Source organism: Pyxicephalus adspersus, chromosome 4, assembly GCF_032062135.1.
Source record: "Pyxicephalus adspersus chromosome 4, UCB_Pads_2.0, whole genome shotgun sequence".
In the NCBI taxonomy this organism is placed as follows: domain Eukaryota; kingdom Metazoa; phylum Chordata; class Amphibia; order Anura; family Pyxicephalidae; genus Pyxicephalus; species Pyxicephalus adspersus.
In genome coordinates, this window is record NC_092861.1 from 137,101,890 (window position 1) to 137,117,511 (window position 15,622).

Sequence of the window (15,622 nt, forward strand, 5' to 3'; positions counted from 1 at the left end):
AACAACAATCCTCGTTCGTTGGTCACCTTGTTTGTGAACGATTTACAGCCGATCAGTCATTCGTTTCCAATGATAATTATTGGAAGCAGCTTTTTGTGTATTGGTGACATAAGAAAGGTTAGGGGACAGGGGTTGCCTTTTATCTTAGATTGTAAGCTCCTTGGGGCAGGCTCAGTTTTTGCACTTCATAGAATATTACAAAACATTTACAAAGATCCTGATCACCCACCATTACATACCCCCCTTCTATCGTATGCTGCTTCACCACCTCTTAGATTGTAAGCTCTTCAGGGCAGGGTCCTCCCCTCCTCCTGTGTCACTCTCTGTATGTGTCTGTCATTTCCAACCCTTACTTATTTGTACAGCGCTTCGTAATTTTGTTGGTGTCACATAAATCCTGTTTAATAATTATTTATATTATTAATAATAATATTATTATCCTATAGTATAAAATTAACCACCTAGCCGGCCTTAGACAGTATTAATGACATATAACTATGGTAGGGACATTAGATTGTGAGCACCTTGGTGGGACAGCTAGTGACATGACAATGGACTTTGTAAAGTGCTGTGTAATATGTTGCCGCTATATAAATACTGTAAAAAAATAATAGTAATACAATCAGGTAGGCACAAAACCATAATGTGTTCAAGCATGAGGAATGTCTACCTAAAGTGTACTTAAACTCAGAATTTTCATTTACATAAAAGGGTAGACAAACCTTTTTATTTAAAGTGAAAATTCGGTTTGTGTTTTTTTTAAGTGCAACATGTTTGAAAAAAAAAAAAAGTGTGCAGCACCACCCCCTTAATTCTTGATTGCCTAGGCACAGAGCCAGCATCATCACCACCAACTCCAAGGCGGACTTCCGGGTCCATGAAGATCATTTTCGGCCCATGGATGGTCACTGACTCCTGCATGTGTTGGGGAGTTACATTGTCCTCCACAGCTGGCTCTGTATTCTTCATTGAGAGAGAATAAAACAAAAAGCTACCAGGTACCAACTCTTTTTTTCTATTTTGACAAAAGGAACTTTGCATGACTCTGTTGTTTTGTTTGTTTTTTTCAGTTTAGGTCTGCTTTAAAAGGGAATTAAAATTCCACTTTTACAAAAGTTCATATAGGCAGGCCATTACTGCAGAAAGGGACAGGCGATGTTGCTTCTGCAATAATTCCTCCTACCTGCACGATTGCTTTGTGGAACTGTCAGAAAAGCTGAGCTCCACATGCCAGGATGCCCAGCAATTTCGATTTCCCTCTGGCTTGCTAGGACTGAATGTCATCCCAGCCTGGCCAATCACGATGACTGAAGATTGCTAAGAGGAAGAGAAGAAGGACGAAGATGACAGCACCCTACGAAGGAATGGGGACAGGCGAGTATATTGGGGATTGGCTCCAATTTTAAGGCTGGCTACACACATGCAGTAATTGGAGTTGGAAAAGATCTTTCTCGATCTTTTCCAATGGCAAAAGACTGCACGATGCATGAACGAGCACAGCGCCTTTCTGCTACCTGGAGAGGGCAGGAGGTTGGCATAGCGGCACCCCGCTGCACCCTCCCCCCTTCAATTTCATTACGATCATTCGTAGGTCATCGTCTGTGATTGCGCCAGGATGAGCGCTGTACACATGCAAAATTCTTGTCTAGTATCAACCCTGAGTTAATTATTGAACGAGAATCATCTGATGTGTGTATGCAGCCCTTGGTCAGGCACTGTTATGGAATGGCTGGATACACAGCATTTTTCATAAGCTCCATAAATAAACATAAATTTAGCATAAACATATAACAACAATAAACATACATTTACATTACAGTATTTGTTAAACTTTTGCATAAGCTAATTTGCATGGGAATTTCAATGTACCTATCACATTACAAATTACCTTTGGAAATAAAACATTTGCTTTGTTACAAACACTTTGGTAAAACTACATATGTACTCAGCTTTAAAAAATTAAATGTATATTGTTTCACCACCCCCTGACATCCCATTTTAAAAGGCAGGGAGGACATTCTTCCAGAACAATTGTTTGTATTTGTCCATTATTCAGCCTTGTCCAACAGCATGTTAACATCCACTTTACACAACTCTTGTATTTCTCTGGCAAATAACAGAAAACAAGTCTTAGGTCTCTTCACACGTTTGGCAAAAAAAAAGCTTCTTCAGGAAAACCCTATCTATACATATAATTAATCATTTACCTGTAAAAGAACCCAAACCAGTGAATCTTTGGGGGTACACTTCTTACTAGATTCTAAATCATAATATTTAGAACGCGAACAAGCTTCATAGCTACAATATTTGTACAAATCTACACATATGATCAAAGAGAGGGTAGCTAATAAGGAAAGAGGGATAGTAGGAATTGCTTCCAAATATGTGGGATATAAGTTGGGAGCTATGATATCGTGGGCTGTTTGTTAGCATTGGTTATCTACCAGTACTAAAATGTCCCATTGAGTACTATGGAGAGGTTCAGGGGTGCTTAGTACCCAGTGTTAACCCCCCTGGCGCTCGGTATTTTCATACAAAAAGCATTACATTGTTTTGCATGGAAATTTATTTAACATTGTAGGCCTATAATTATTATGCATAACTCACCAAAATATGTCCAATAAATAATAATAAACTTGAAATAAAAAAAAAAAAAAAAATCTGTTAAAACAAGGGTGCATAAAAATACTAAAACCTGTAATATACCTGTACAGTAGCATGTATAATTTATATACAATACAATTATATATATATATTATAAAAAGATTTCTTTGTATTGGATTCAATAGTTATATATTGAATCCAATACAAAATTATTTCAATTTCTCACTGCGCCTCCCACACGCATTGACATCACCAGGAAACCCCAGAGAATGTCTCTGCAGTCGCCGGCTGAAGATCAGAGGAGGAAGACATGGAGGAACGCTAAAAGAACAAGGTAAGTGGAGTTTTTTTATGTTTTTGGCTACCCCAAGTGTGATTTGGAATTACCGCTTTTTGCAAGTAAAATCCACCCCGAGTCACACCCCAAGGAATACCCCTAGGGGGTTAAAGAAGCAGCGATGCTACAAGTTAAACACTGATGTGCAACAAGAAAGTGCATGTGAAACACAAACATGTAGAATGTTCATGTCCTAAAGAGAAGGGGCCTTTTTGCTTAAGCTTTCTGAGAGGAAGACTTTGGGTGGAAGCGAAAAACTTTGGCCCACCTAGATGTGCCCAGGCAGACCCCTTTACCCATGGTAAGTCAATGTCAGCCAGCAAGTACTTAGTAAGGGGCTCTTCCAAAATAGATCCCACAGATGGGAGGAAAGAACCTAATGGCCATCCATCCTCCCCCTACACATTGGCGTAAGCCCATGGACTAAATACCCAACTCGCAGTTCATTCTTTTCTGTGGCCAGTTCGGTGAGTTTTTAGGTATCTTCCTGGCATGAGGGAAAATACAAACTCCATGTAAGCTTTGCTGAAATTAAAAAGCAAACATACAATAAACTAATGATAAATCTAACGTTTACAACCATAAAATTAATAATGAAATAAGTTGCTGCACATCACTTTTCTTTAAATATTTATTAATATCTTAAAATATTTTTAAAAAATACCAAATAGCTTGAGTATTCAAAAATATAAATGATTCATTGTAATCAATAAAAACACTAAACACAATCCCACTTGTAAATCATAACTGAATGCCAAAAATAAACAGTAAGCAAAATCAAAATTATTAAACTAACCTAAACTATGATATCTGCTCAGTAATGTCATAGTAACATGTAGAAAGTAAAAGAAAAAAACAGAGCTAAGGCTCCTGATGAAGCATTGGCATGGGTTTGTTACCTCCTTTTGCACAGCGGGGAGCCCTATTTAAAATTTTATTTTATTTTTATTTAAAAAAAATTAAAGTTGTGGTTCACCTTGGACATTAAAGATGCAATACATTTAAAATTGAATAGATAGAGCCACATACAGAAACAAATGTTTCCATTCAGCTCCAAGTCACTCTGGTTGCTGGTTACACAAAGCTAAGGCCGCTCAACCTGCCCCATGTGGAACTTTCAGGGCTGGGAAAGTCCTGATGGAATAATGAAAGGAAAGTCCCATGCTATCTGTACTGGGAAGTATCAGGTGTTTCTCTGCACGGTGGCCAAACAAATAGGAGACTGAAGGTAGTACGTTCAGAGGGGAGATTGATCCTTCAAGTGAACCTGTCCTACATAGAAAAAGCATGAACCCAATAAAAACTATTACAAATCTTAGAGCCAGCACCGATACTTGTAAAACTGAGAGACATTAGGACTTACAGGAGCTACAAACACAAAAATTCTAACAGGTTCTACAATAAATGAGAGTTAGTTGTATTTTCTAAACAGGCAGCTGCCAGGGGCAAATCACTCATAACTCATTTGCCATTTTAGTGCAGATTTGCTGATAATTCTGCCCCCTGCTGCTTAGAAACAGAACTGCCCCAGTATATTAAGATAATACACCCAAACACTTTTATAAATGTCTGTCTTTAAAAACTAGTTGCTTGTGTAATGAAGAATATTGTACAAATGTTTCCAAGTTGACTAAAGGTATGCAGGCTATATGATAATCACAAATCTGATAATAAAAGATAATAAATCAGCGAGTGTTTCTATCAGCCTTCTATCAGTAATGATAAACCACAAGTGTCTACCAAAGTACATGCACCACGGGTGGTATTTTGAAAGGTCAGCTTTTATGTGCATTGCCACCTTGTGGGGCCCTTTTTGGCTACCAGTGGAAAGTACAAGCAGAAGCATGTAGATTAATGTAAAGATATGACTATGGACTTTGTAAAGCACTGTGTAATATGTTGGCACTATATAAATACTAGTTCATTAATCCAAAATGTTCACATTTGTGGCTCCAGTGTCCAGTAAACAGAGAATTAGGTTGAAATGGAAATGTGAGTTTCTAGACCAGTGGTGGCCAAACCTTTTCAGGTCCGCGGACCACTAAAATCACCAGTTCCCGACTGCGCATGCGTGGGGAGCCGGGTGTCACTCAAAGGGGGGAGAAACCTCCCCCAGAGTGATGTCATTATGATATAACCCCGCCAATTCACCTATCGCAGATCTGAGCCAGGCTCCTGGTTGCTTCCTAAAGGGGTATTTTTTTTACCCTTTACAGCACGTCACCCGATCTTGCACCTGCACAGTGTGAGATCGGCTAACCTAGCTAGAAGAAAGAAGAATACAGATGAAGATGGCGGCACCGGGGCTTCCTTAGCACTGGGCAAAAGATGATTCCAGGATGACACAGGACCCAATCAAGGACATGTTCAGTGGGATTGAGGGATTTGGGGAATTAAAGGTAAGTGAGATTTTTTTACTTTTGCTTTAAGTGTTTTTACAGCCTGCAAAAGCTTGAAATTGCCTTGTAAAAAAAAAAAAAAGTTTAATTGAGATTAAATAAGTCTATATGTGCTGGCAGTAGCATTATAACAAGCGGTTATTCAGAAACTCCATGCAGCTTCTTGGGGCCCTATTTATAAACCAGGGAAAAATAAATTTCCTCCAACATTCCCTGGTGTTAAAATGATCCTGGTGGCCTAGCTGTGCATAGTAGGTGTCGAACACTGCATTTTTAACTGTAGGTCTGAACAAGCCTATAAAATACCTAGAAAACACTGTTCCAATATACAGGGTGTCCCAACAATTACTATACACTTTTAATGAATTTCTTAAAAATTACACAAATTAGCATCAACAAAGGATTCATTGCAGTTTTACTCTCCAGGCTTGCCATCACGTTCAAGCACCTTGAAGACGTTTTTGAAGCATCCCTTCCCCGACCTTGCTGCAGGCCGTTCGGATTCTTTCCTCAAGCTGTGATAGGTTATGGGGGTTAGTGGCATACACCTTGCTTTTGATATAGTCAGACAAAAAAAGTCACAAGTTGTAAGGTCAGGGGAGCGCAGAGCCCATTCGAGGGGACCCCTTTAACCAATCCATCGGTCAGGAAACTTGAGGTTTAGAAAATCTCTGACTAACCTGGCAAAGTCGGAAGGGGCTCTGTCTTGTTGAAAAATGACATTAGCAAGGTCACTCCTCACCTGAAGTTGTGGCACAGCAAACCACCTGGTTTGATTTTCCCCAAATTTCGACAGTTGTGTGAACCCAACCAGAGGAATGAAAGATAGACTCGTTACTCAACCATATGTTTTCCAAGAGCTGAGGCTCATTTTTGTAATGGTGAAGGAGTGATTCACACATTTCCTCTTGAAGTTCTTGAACAACCTGAAGTCAGTATGGGTAAAGCTTTATCATTCTCTGAAGCATCTGCTGAATCGAGCTTTCGTGGATGCTCCAGTACAGCCCCCGGATTGGACAGATCCTGTTTCTAGAAACTTTCCATGGATAGCGTAAATTGTGTTACTCGTTGTAGCAGAATGATGGCCATAAAGCTTCTCAAACTCGCGCTGAAATGCAGTCGGGAACTGAAAAACTTTCTGCCAAGGGACAATTTTTTTAACGCTTTTCAAAAGTCAATTGGCAAGCCATGGTTAAGGCAATGATACGCTTATAAATACTGCAAAGCCTAAGTTGTCATATGATGATGGCCCAAGTCTCTTCAAATGATACCTGGAACGAAATAGAAAAAAGGAAGCGTGTAGTAACTTTTTTCCTAAAATTGGAGGGGTGGGGTCATGAAAATGAGTTTAAATTGCAGGATCTGGATTCCCATGGGGTAGATACCCCAAACTTTCCTAGTGACCACACAAGAAGTGAAATCAATATGCCAAGATTCTCACAGGATTTTGTGTCTAGCTATTTCAGAAAGCAGCATTAGGGCACCATGGAGTCACACACACCTCCCGGACACATCAAAAGGCAGGTGAGTAGTTGTCATCTTTATATATTTCCTTTTAAGTTTTGTTTGTGTAGTTGGTGACAATTTTTCATGCAAGGTCAATTTTAATGTCCGATCACTAAAATCTGGCTACCTGTGTGTATTTATAAAACATGAACTATTAGTAGGTTTTAAAAACACTATTGTACATTTTGGATTTAACTTTTACAATAATAATCACATAACATTGTTGGCAAGTGGAAGGCCATTAGAAAATGAATAGAGCTTGAACAAAAGGCATCATCGTTCCTATGTGCCAAGGGCATCATAATCTCCGAACACAGTCCCGTTCATCTCATTGCCTTATTTTGCTGCCATGTAAGTTGCAGATAAGGCATCCAGTACGCAGTAGATTCATCCCATCATTCCTATGGAGTGACACTGCCAGCATCTCCAGTTGCAAATAAGTATCTTGGAACACAGCCACGTTTGGTGGGGGTTGAGCTAATAGCAGCATGAAGCGATGGTTTAATCATCTAGCACTTTTACCTTAATGTAATTAGGCCTTCCAGAAATTGCCATTCCCGTCTTACTGTACCATTCTCTATGGAATACATTTTGTAATGTACAGCAATCACAGGACAGGAAGGAATTTGCCTACAGAGGAACATTAAATCTGAAATGAACAATGGAACCCGAGTCATACATATGGTTATTAGAAATAAAGGCTGAAACCTCATCAGAGGGATCACATATATGTGTTGTATATTATTATTATTTTTAATATTATCTTGTTTTTATAAAGTGCCTTACAAAGTACATAGTCATGTTACTAGCTGTCCTTCAAAGGAGCCCACAATCTAATGTCCCTACTACAGTCATATATCATTACCACAGTCTAAGGTCAATTTGGGGGGAAGCTACGGGAAGCTATGGGATACAAGCTACAAGCCAAAGCACCCAACTAGACCATCAATTAGATGGCAGTTTGAATAGTTTTAAGGTCTAAAACTTTTTAAGGCATTTAGGAGCCATGGTAATCATATGATTGACAATCTACCAAACACCAATAGACCACTTCCCATGTGCTCCCCTATTTGAATAAATGAAAGTGGTCATTTGGGTGGTTGATTAAGCAAGTTCAGGATCTTCTTGCAGTGTCCAGCAGTCTTTTGTCTCATGTTGAAGTTCAACAAACAAGTTAGACAAATTGCTGTCAACCAATATGGACAAATGCATATGCAATTGTATGCAACTGATTAATATGTGAGTGAAGCATTGAGCATGTCTCAACCTTCCATCTGATCTAACCCTTAATCTTGCCATACACAAGCTAAGGTTCAGGCAATTTCAGCCATTAAATGGCTGGGAATCAACCATACCAACAAAAGTGGTTGCTTTGAAAATGCAACTGACTACCCATGAGTTTGATTGGGCTTATGCATTTTGATTGAGCTGGGTCAGAAGTCTCCTGCTTTAAAATAGTTAACAAAATTTGATAGACTTTCCAAGTACTTTTACTGTTTTGCAAATTATTTTATATGATTGCCTCCCTGCATTCTAGGTGCATGCTTTATAAAGGCCCTGTACATGACCATTCATGTGGATGAGCCTGTATTGACCCAGGGTTCCTAAATGGCGGAAAGAGCCCCAAAAAGAGCAGAGGTGGAGTCCTCTATATTATGTACCCAGGACATAGGTGTAGCCTGTCACACTTACCTCTTCCTCACTAAAGGCAGGCACCTCTCTCCTGCGCACACCTGCAGTTCTGACTCTAGGCGCGCTTGTGCTCCCAAGCTTTATCAGTTTTTCCCATCTCGCTGGTCAATCAGGAAATAGCCTATTATCCCTGGCTATTTAGCTAGCACAGACACAGCACTTAGTGTTTGTGCAATGTGTCTCCACTACTGTCCCTTGTGCCTCCTGTGGCTTCCAGTGTCTCGCGTGTTTCCTGTGTCTGTGGTGGCCCCTGTGCCACTGGTATCTATTTTCTGAATCGCTGGTATTTGACCCCTTGCTTGTGACCTGACCTCTCTTGCTTGTTGCCTACCTTGACCCTGGCCTTCCTTGACTATTCTTCTGCTTAGTGATTTGGTACCGTGTATCATCCTGCCCACTCCGGTGGGCCCAAGGACCGCAACCTGGCAGTAACCAGAAGCTCAACATCCTCACCTTCCATGCCTTCACCACTGAAGGTTGTTGAGGAATCATTCCCAAAGACTACTTGGAAATCAACTCTTCCGGATGTATCGATCTCCTGCCCTTTGCAGTTTTTTTCCTACTAGCTTCCATGTGAATGCTGGTATATCTTTTTAGGAAATGTTTATCCTTAGGTGACTTAATGGGAGTCCTAGAATTTGTGCAGGTGGAAGAAACTCATGGGATTTCACTCACACTGTATCATGAGAGTCCCTTTATTTTTTGTAGCAATGTTCACAGTATTATTGCATTGTAGCAGCTGCTGCTCAAGGGCACGCTGTATACATAACTGTGCACACAATGTATGCAAATATATGTTTATGTCTTGTGCTATATACACAGTGTAATCTTGCAGTTCCTCCGTTTGTTGTATTTTGTATACACAGCCATACACAGTGGTGTAGGTCAATGTTATGTTTGGATCTGAGCCAGGTAAATGTTAGGGGGGAAAAACAATACTGAATCTCTAACCATAAAAATAACACCTTTCTTGCTGAAAGTGTTCACTTTTAAGCACTTGGAAGAGCAGTATAGATGTACTTTTTATATTCTACATCCATTTTTCAAAATAATGTCCACTTTTTTAGGTACATCTGTTCTGTGCTTGTTAACAGAAACATCCAACAGGCCAGTCGCATTGCAGAAACTCAATGCATTTAGACATTATTAAGACAATCTGTTGAAATTAAAACTGAGCATCAAAATTTAGCTTAAGTAAATTTAAATGTGGTATGGTTGTACATGCTAGACAGGCTAGTTTGAGTAAAAATGCTGGTCTGCAGGAAACCATCTCTAGAGTTTACAGAGAATGGTTAATAAAAAGGAAAATATCCAGTCAATGGCAGTTCTATGAGCAAAAATACCTTGTTGATGCCAGAGGGCGGTGGAGAATGGTCAGAGTGGTTTGAGCTGATAGAAGGGCAACAGTAACTCAAATTCTTTGGTAAAAATGAAGAATCTCTGAACAGACAACATGTTGAACCTTGAAGCAGATGGGCTACAGCAGTGGTCCCCAACCTGTGTTCTGCAGAGAAAATGCGTGTCCGCGAGAAAATTTTGGTGGTCCAGTGCACTTCTCCTGACTCTGCTGGGGGGTTGCACCAGCCACAGCCGCATCCCATGTCTGCCATATGCACGCAGGCTCAGGGCGGTGGGCGGGTGGTGTCTTTGGACCTCAGACCTGTGATGGGAGAATGGGCGAGGTATGGCATCACGACATCACTCTGACGAACGTTTCTTCCCCTTTCAGTGATACACTGCTTCCCAGGCATGTGTGGTCCAGAGTCCGTAAATTAAGTAGTCTGTGACGTCCAAAAGGTTGGGGACCACTGAGCTACAGCAGCAGAAGACTTGGCAGGGTGCCACTCCTGTCAGCTAAGAACAAGCACCTGAGGCTAGAATTTGCATGGCTCACCAAAATTGGACATAACAAGATAGGAAAAACACAAAAGCTTGGTTAGGTCATTCCTTGTAAGAACGGTTCAGGCTAGTGATGGTGGTGTAATAGCATAAGGGATATTTTTTTGGTGCACTTTGGGGTCTTAATTCAGCATTGTTTACATCCAACTGCCTACCTTAGCATTGTTGCTGACAATGTTTATTCCTTTGTTACCGCAATGCACCAATCTTCAGATGGCTACCTCCAGCTGGATAACGCACCATGCCATGAAGCTCAGATCATCGCAAACTGATTTCTTGAATGTCACAATGAGTTCACCAGCCTCAAACAGCCTCCACAGTCACCAGATCTCAATCCAAAAGAGCACCTTTGGGAAGTTATAGGAGAATTGTATATTGGATGTGCAGCCAAAATCCCTGAGGAATGTGTTCTAGCACCTTGTTAAATCAATACCAGAAAGAATTATGGCAGTTCTGAAGGCAAAAGGGGACCAACCCAGTGCCAGTTATGTGTCCCTAATAAAGTAGCCAGTGTATGCTAAATTATTAAAGACATAAGGAGGTACAAGTTTGAAGCCGTACTCCAGGAAGATATAAAAGAACATTAAGTGACTTAGCTCTGTAATCATTATTAAAACAATACATTAATGAATGCAAAGAGTAAATACAAGCATGGTTCTCATTCAGTGTATCCCGTGGTTGGCCAAGGGGTTATACAAGCAGCAGTGTGCTTCAGTGAATAATGGCAGCATGGATGTACCCATTGGGAACAAACTGGGCTGTTAAAATACATGCACAGCAAAGCAACAATGGGGAGGACATTTTTTAATTCCACAATTCTATTTTTTTAAATGGTTTTGTCTTTTAAGTCTGTGGTTACACACCTTTGTTCCATTGTCATCGGCATCCAAATGCATGGTCTAGTCACTGCCAATGCACAACAATGCATCACAACATATATTTGCTTTCTCTGGTCCCCCACCCTTTAATAAACTGTTTGATAAAATCTTCCCCTTTTTTTGCATACCCAGTGACATAATAACTGGATCCCTGTGTTTATTTATGCCATCCTGGGAGATCATGTATGGAATTTGCATGTTTTCTCCCTAGTACTCTAGTTTCCTCCCACATTCCAAAAACATACAGATGTGTTAATTGGCTTCCCCCAACGACTTAGAATGTATTAATGACAAACAACTATGGTAGGGACATTACATTGTGAGCACCTTTAAGGGACAGCTAATGACATGACTATGGACTTTGTGAAGCTTGGCGCAATATGTTGGCGCTATATAAATACTGATTACTGGTAATAATAATGTACAGCGCTGCATATTATGTTGGCGCTATATAAATCCTGTTTAATAATAATAATAATAATAATCATGGTCTCAGGGGCTGAGAGGGTTCTGTACATAGTATCCTGACAACAGGAAAATGTGCTAATGACCACATGTGATGTTGAGCCTCCATGATTGAAAGAGCTAAAATCCAGCAAGAGGTGGGTAAGGGACAGTCAGACTGGACAGGAAAGCCCCAGATGATGCTGGACGTCCCCCAGCCAGGAAATTAGGTAGCTCTATGTGACTTGCTGCAGCTTCACATGGTGCAGTAAAATCAGAGTAAGCAATTTCAGGGGATAAGGAAGCCTGGAGTTTGGCTAGAATTCTCTGGATAAAAATTAGCCACCAGTGACTGATTTACTAGTTGCCCTGGGGCATTTTGTAGTCCACTAATGCAATCTGCAAAGTTGCCTTTCAAATACCTAAGTAGATAATTAAAACACTATAACAAGAAAGAGAACAGAAAGTGTCTTTAAAACTCAGGTGACTTGTTTAAAACCTCAGTTACTTTATTTCAGCCGCCTTTGTTCAGCCAAGCAGCATAAGCCAGTGCTAGGGGCTGAGGACCAGAGCCGCGACATAGCGTCTGCTGGTCTCCTAGCCTCAGGCAGTCTGTGAATGGAAGGATGTCTCATCTCTCTAAGCCTGAAGTACTAAATTCTTGCTGACAGGAACATTGAAGAAAGGATTCATTACAATGTTATTGTTCTATCATGTGAACTGAAGCCTGTACTAACATGAAGCTTGAGCTATTGCATAGAATATGCTGAGGATCTATAGCTGGCTCTTTACAGATAATTGTCTGGCTTTCTGAGCGTTTGTGATCTGATTAAACATTTTAGGATGATACAGTAGTTTGCTTAGGAATGGATGCTGGCATAATATTCTTACTTACATGCTGCAATGCTTAAGTAAGTGCTGCAACTGGGAGCAGTTTGCAATTTCCCACTGCAAGTAATCAGCTGGTATTTATTTATTGTAATGGGTTTATATAGTGCTGACATCCTCCATGGTGCTTTACAGAACACATTGAATTATTTTTGCCCTTCTCTGTCCAATCTAGTAACTTACATAAAGTCTAATGTCTCCCAATCACAGCCTAAGGATAATTTTGGGAAAGCCATATAAACTACCAATATGTTTTTCTTTTTTTTTTTTTTGCGTAAGGAATCCATGCAAACTAAGTTGATGTAAATAATTCCCTGACCAGAAAGTCAAACTAGGACCCTAACACTGCAGGGTAGGAATGCTAGCCACTCAGCCACCCTGATATACAGTTTTAAACTTAAAGTGGACCTCAGCTCATTAAACAAGTTACTAGGAGTTACAATATTTTGGCATAGTTGTGCAAAGTTTATTTTGTCAAAAACATTTCCCTGGCTCCTGGCGGCTTTTGGCTCTCTTCCTACACTGCGCCGTGCATGTGGATAATCCTGAGCATAGCACCACCGTGTACAGAGGCAGATGCCAGGGGCAATTTATAATTGCAGCGGGACAGCTTAGAGGTTAGCACTCTGGCCTTTACAGTCCTAGGTCTCAGGTTTGAATTTCAGCCAGAACACTATCTGCATGGAATTTGCAGGTTCTCCCTGTGTTTGTGTGGGTTTCGTCTGGGTACTCCAGCTTCCTCCCACACTCCAAAAACATGCAGTTAGGTTAATTGGCTTCCCCCCAAGAAATTGACCCTAGACTGTAATAAAAGACATGTGACTGTGGTAGGGACATTGGATTGTGAGCCCCTTTGACGGACAGCTAGTGACATGACTATGATCTTTGTAAAACGCTGTGTAATATGTTGGAGTTATATAAATACTAGTTAATAATAATAAATAAATCCATCTAATAAAAAGAAATATAACAATAACAAAAATAAATAAAAAAAATCAAACATCTGTGGGATGGGTAACATACAAAACAACAGAAAATGTTTGGGTAACAAAATGAGAAATAAACATATACAATGCATGTTGGGATAAAAAGACACAATGGGTGCCAGTACAAGAATATAAAAAATATAACATAAAATAGCCCCATCAGGTCTTACCAACCTGGATGTTAGAACATAGTATGTTATGTCTTGAAAAGGAATCAGAGAAAAATATCCACACAGACCACAATAAATCAAAACAATAATTGTCTAAAGCAGTGGTTGCCAACCTTTCAGACCCCTCGGACCACTAAATTCATAATCTTAAATCCTGCAGACCATCAAAATGAATTTTTTTTTTAAAAAGATAAATACATTTGTATAATAATGATCTACCTAATGGTGCTGACAAGGACTGTAGAGGCTCTGATTCATTGATCAGCTCACGGTTAGGTGAAGTATTACTATTGTTACTATTATCATTAGTTGGATTATCTTTGGTGTTACTAAAGAAATGCAAAATATTTGTTTGCTTTTTCTCACTTATTATGGGTTTATTTCATTCCAATCTAAGACCAAACAAGAAATGATAGTTATCAAAGTCAAACTATTTGATGCCATTAAATATAAAGACAAAATAAAGAAAATACACGGTTAAGGTCAGAGTTACCTAAAAGAGCATCTGAAAAATAAACAAATAAAATAAAACAATCGGATGAGAATCGGTATTCCTGAAGCGGGGTGACTGTTGTAATGGTTGAAACAATACTGAAGCGTACGGCTCGGCAACGGTTCCCCAATATAACCTAATACTACACTGACGTCACGCTGCACCTCACTCGTTTGTTCGTCTCAAGTACAGTTCATGAATTTAGTGCAATATAAAGGCAAAAAATGTCTTTCAGAATTTAAGAATTTATTAGAGTTTTATTTTTGTTTTAATATTAATAAAACATAAACATTCCAAATAATGTTTCTGTGGACCACTGGTTGGCGAGCACTGGTCTACAGCCCTAAGTTCCTCCATTCGCATTTTGTCAATAACTCTTTCCAGTCTCCTCCAGTGCATACATCATTAGTGATCATCAAATGGCCAAAGAAGACCACCATGGACTTGTGGAGTCAGCAGTGAAGATGGCAGCTGGCGTGAATGCAGCAGTTCTTGCACTTGTCATCACCTCAAGACACCCACAGGAAATGTGTGCTATAATTGTACCCTAAGTGTATGCCAGCATACTTGCCGATTATAACATTGCTTTCCTAGCTGAAGGAGGATTTAGGTTCAATTTCAAGTGACCTTGTTACTCAGGGGTCTAAACTAAAAAATGATGGGCCCCTCGAAAAACTTATGCCAATCACCCCTGCAAGTTGCAACATGTACCCAGTTGAAGTGGGTGAATGTTTTAACCTGGGTAGATTAGCTTGTTGTTTAGGGTAGGCATTAGGCAGGGTAGTTAGAACTGAGCACTAAGTTGGGGGGTTGGGTTTATGCACCAGGTGAAAAGGCAGTAATGTTAGACTCCAAGAAGACAGAGGTATTGTTAAGCACTAGGCAGGGACATTAAGGTTAGGCGCCAGACATGAATGGGTTAAGTTTTAGCAGCAAGACAGAGCCTGCATGGCACAATGCATCTCATATTCATGTACCACATCCAGCAGTCCTGCTTGGCGGCTCTGTGTCCTCTCTGGGAGACTGGAACTGGTCCTCCTCCTAATGTGACAGTCATTGCCTGTGACAGCAGCTCTTCTCTTGGTCTTCCTTGCTTGGTTGAGCAGCACAAGGTTTACAAAACATTTTCATCCAATTCATTCCTGTAAAAGAAGACATTTTCAGAATGACATTTTTACCTTTCCTGCTTTCCATGCTTATAACTTTCTTTCCAACGCTAATCCCTTCTGTTCCTCTTCTGAATTCACACTCTGGGAGTCTAGGGAGAAAAAAACGTTCATATAGGTATTTGGCAGGAAAAAAAGGTGCAAAAAAGTTGTAACCCTC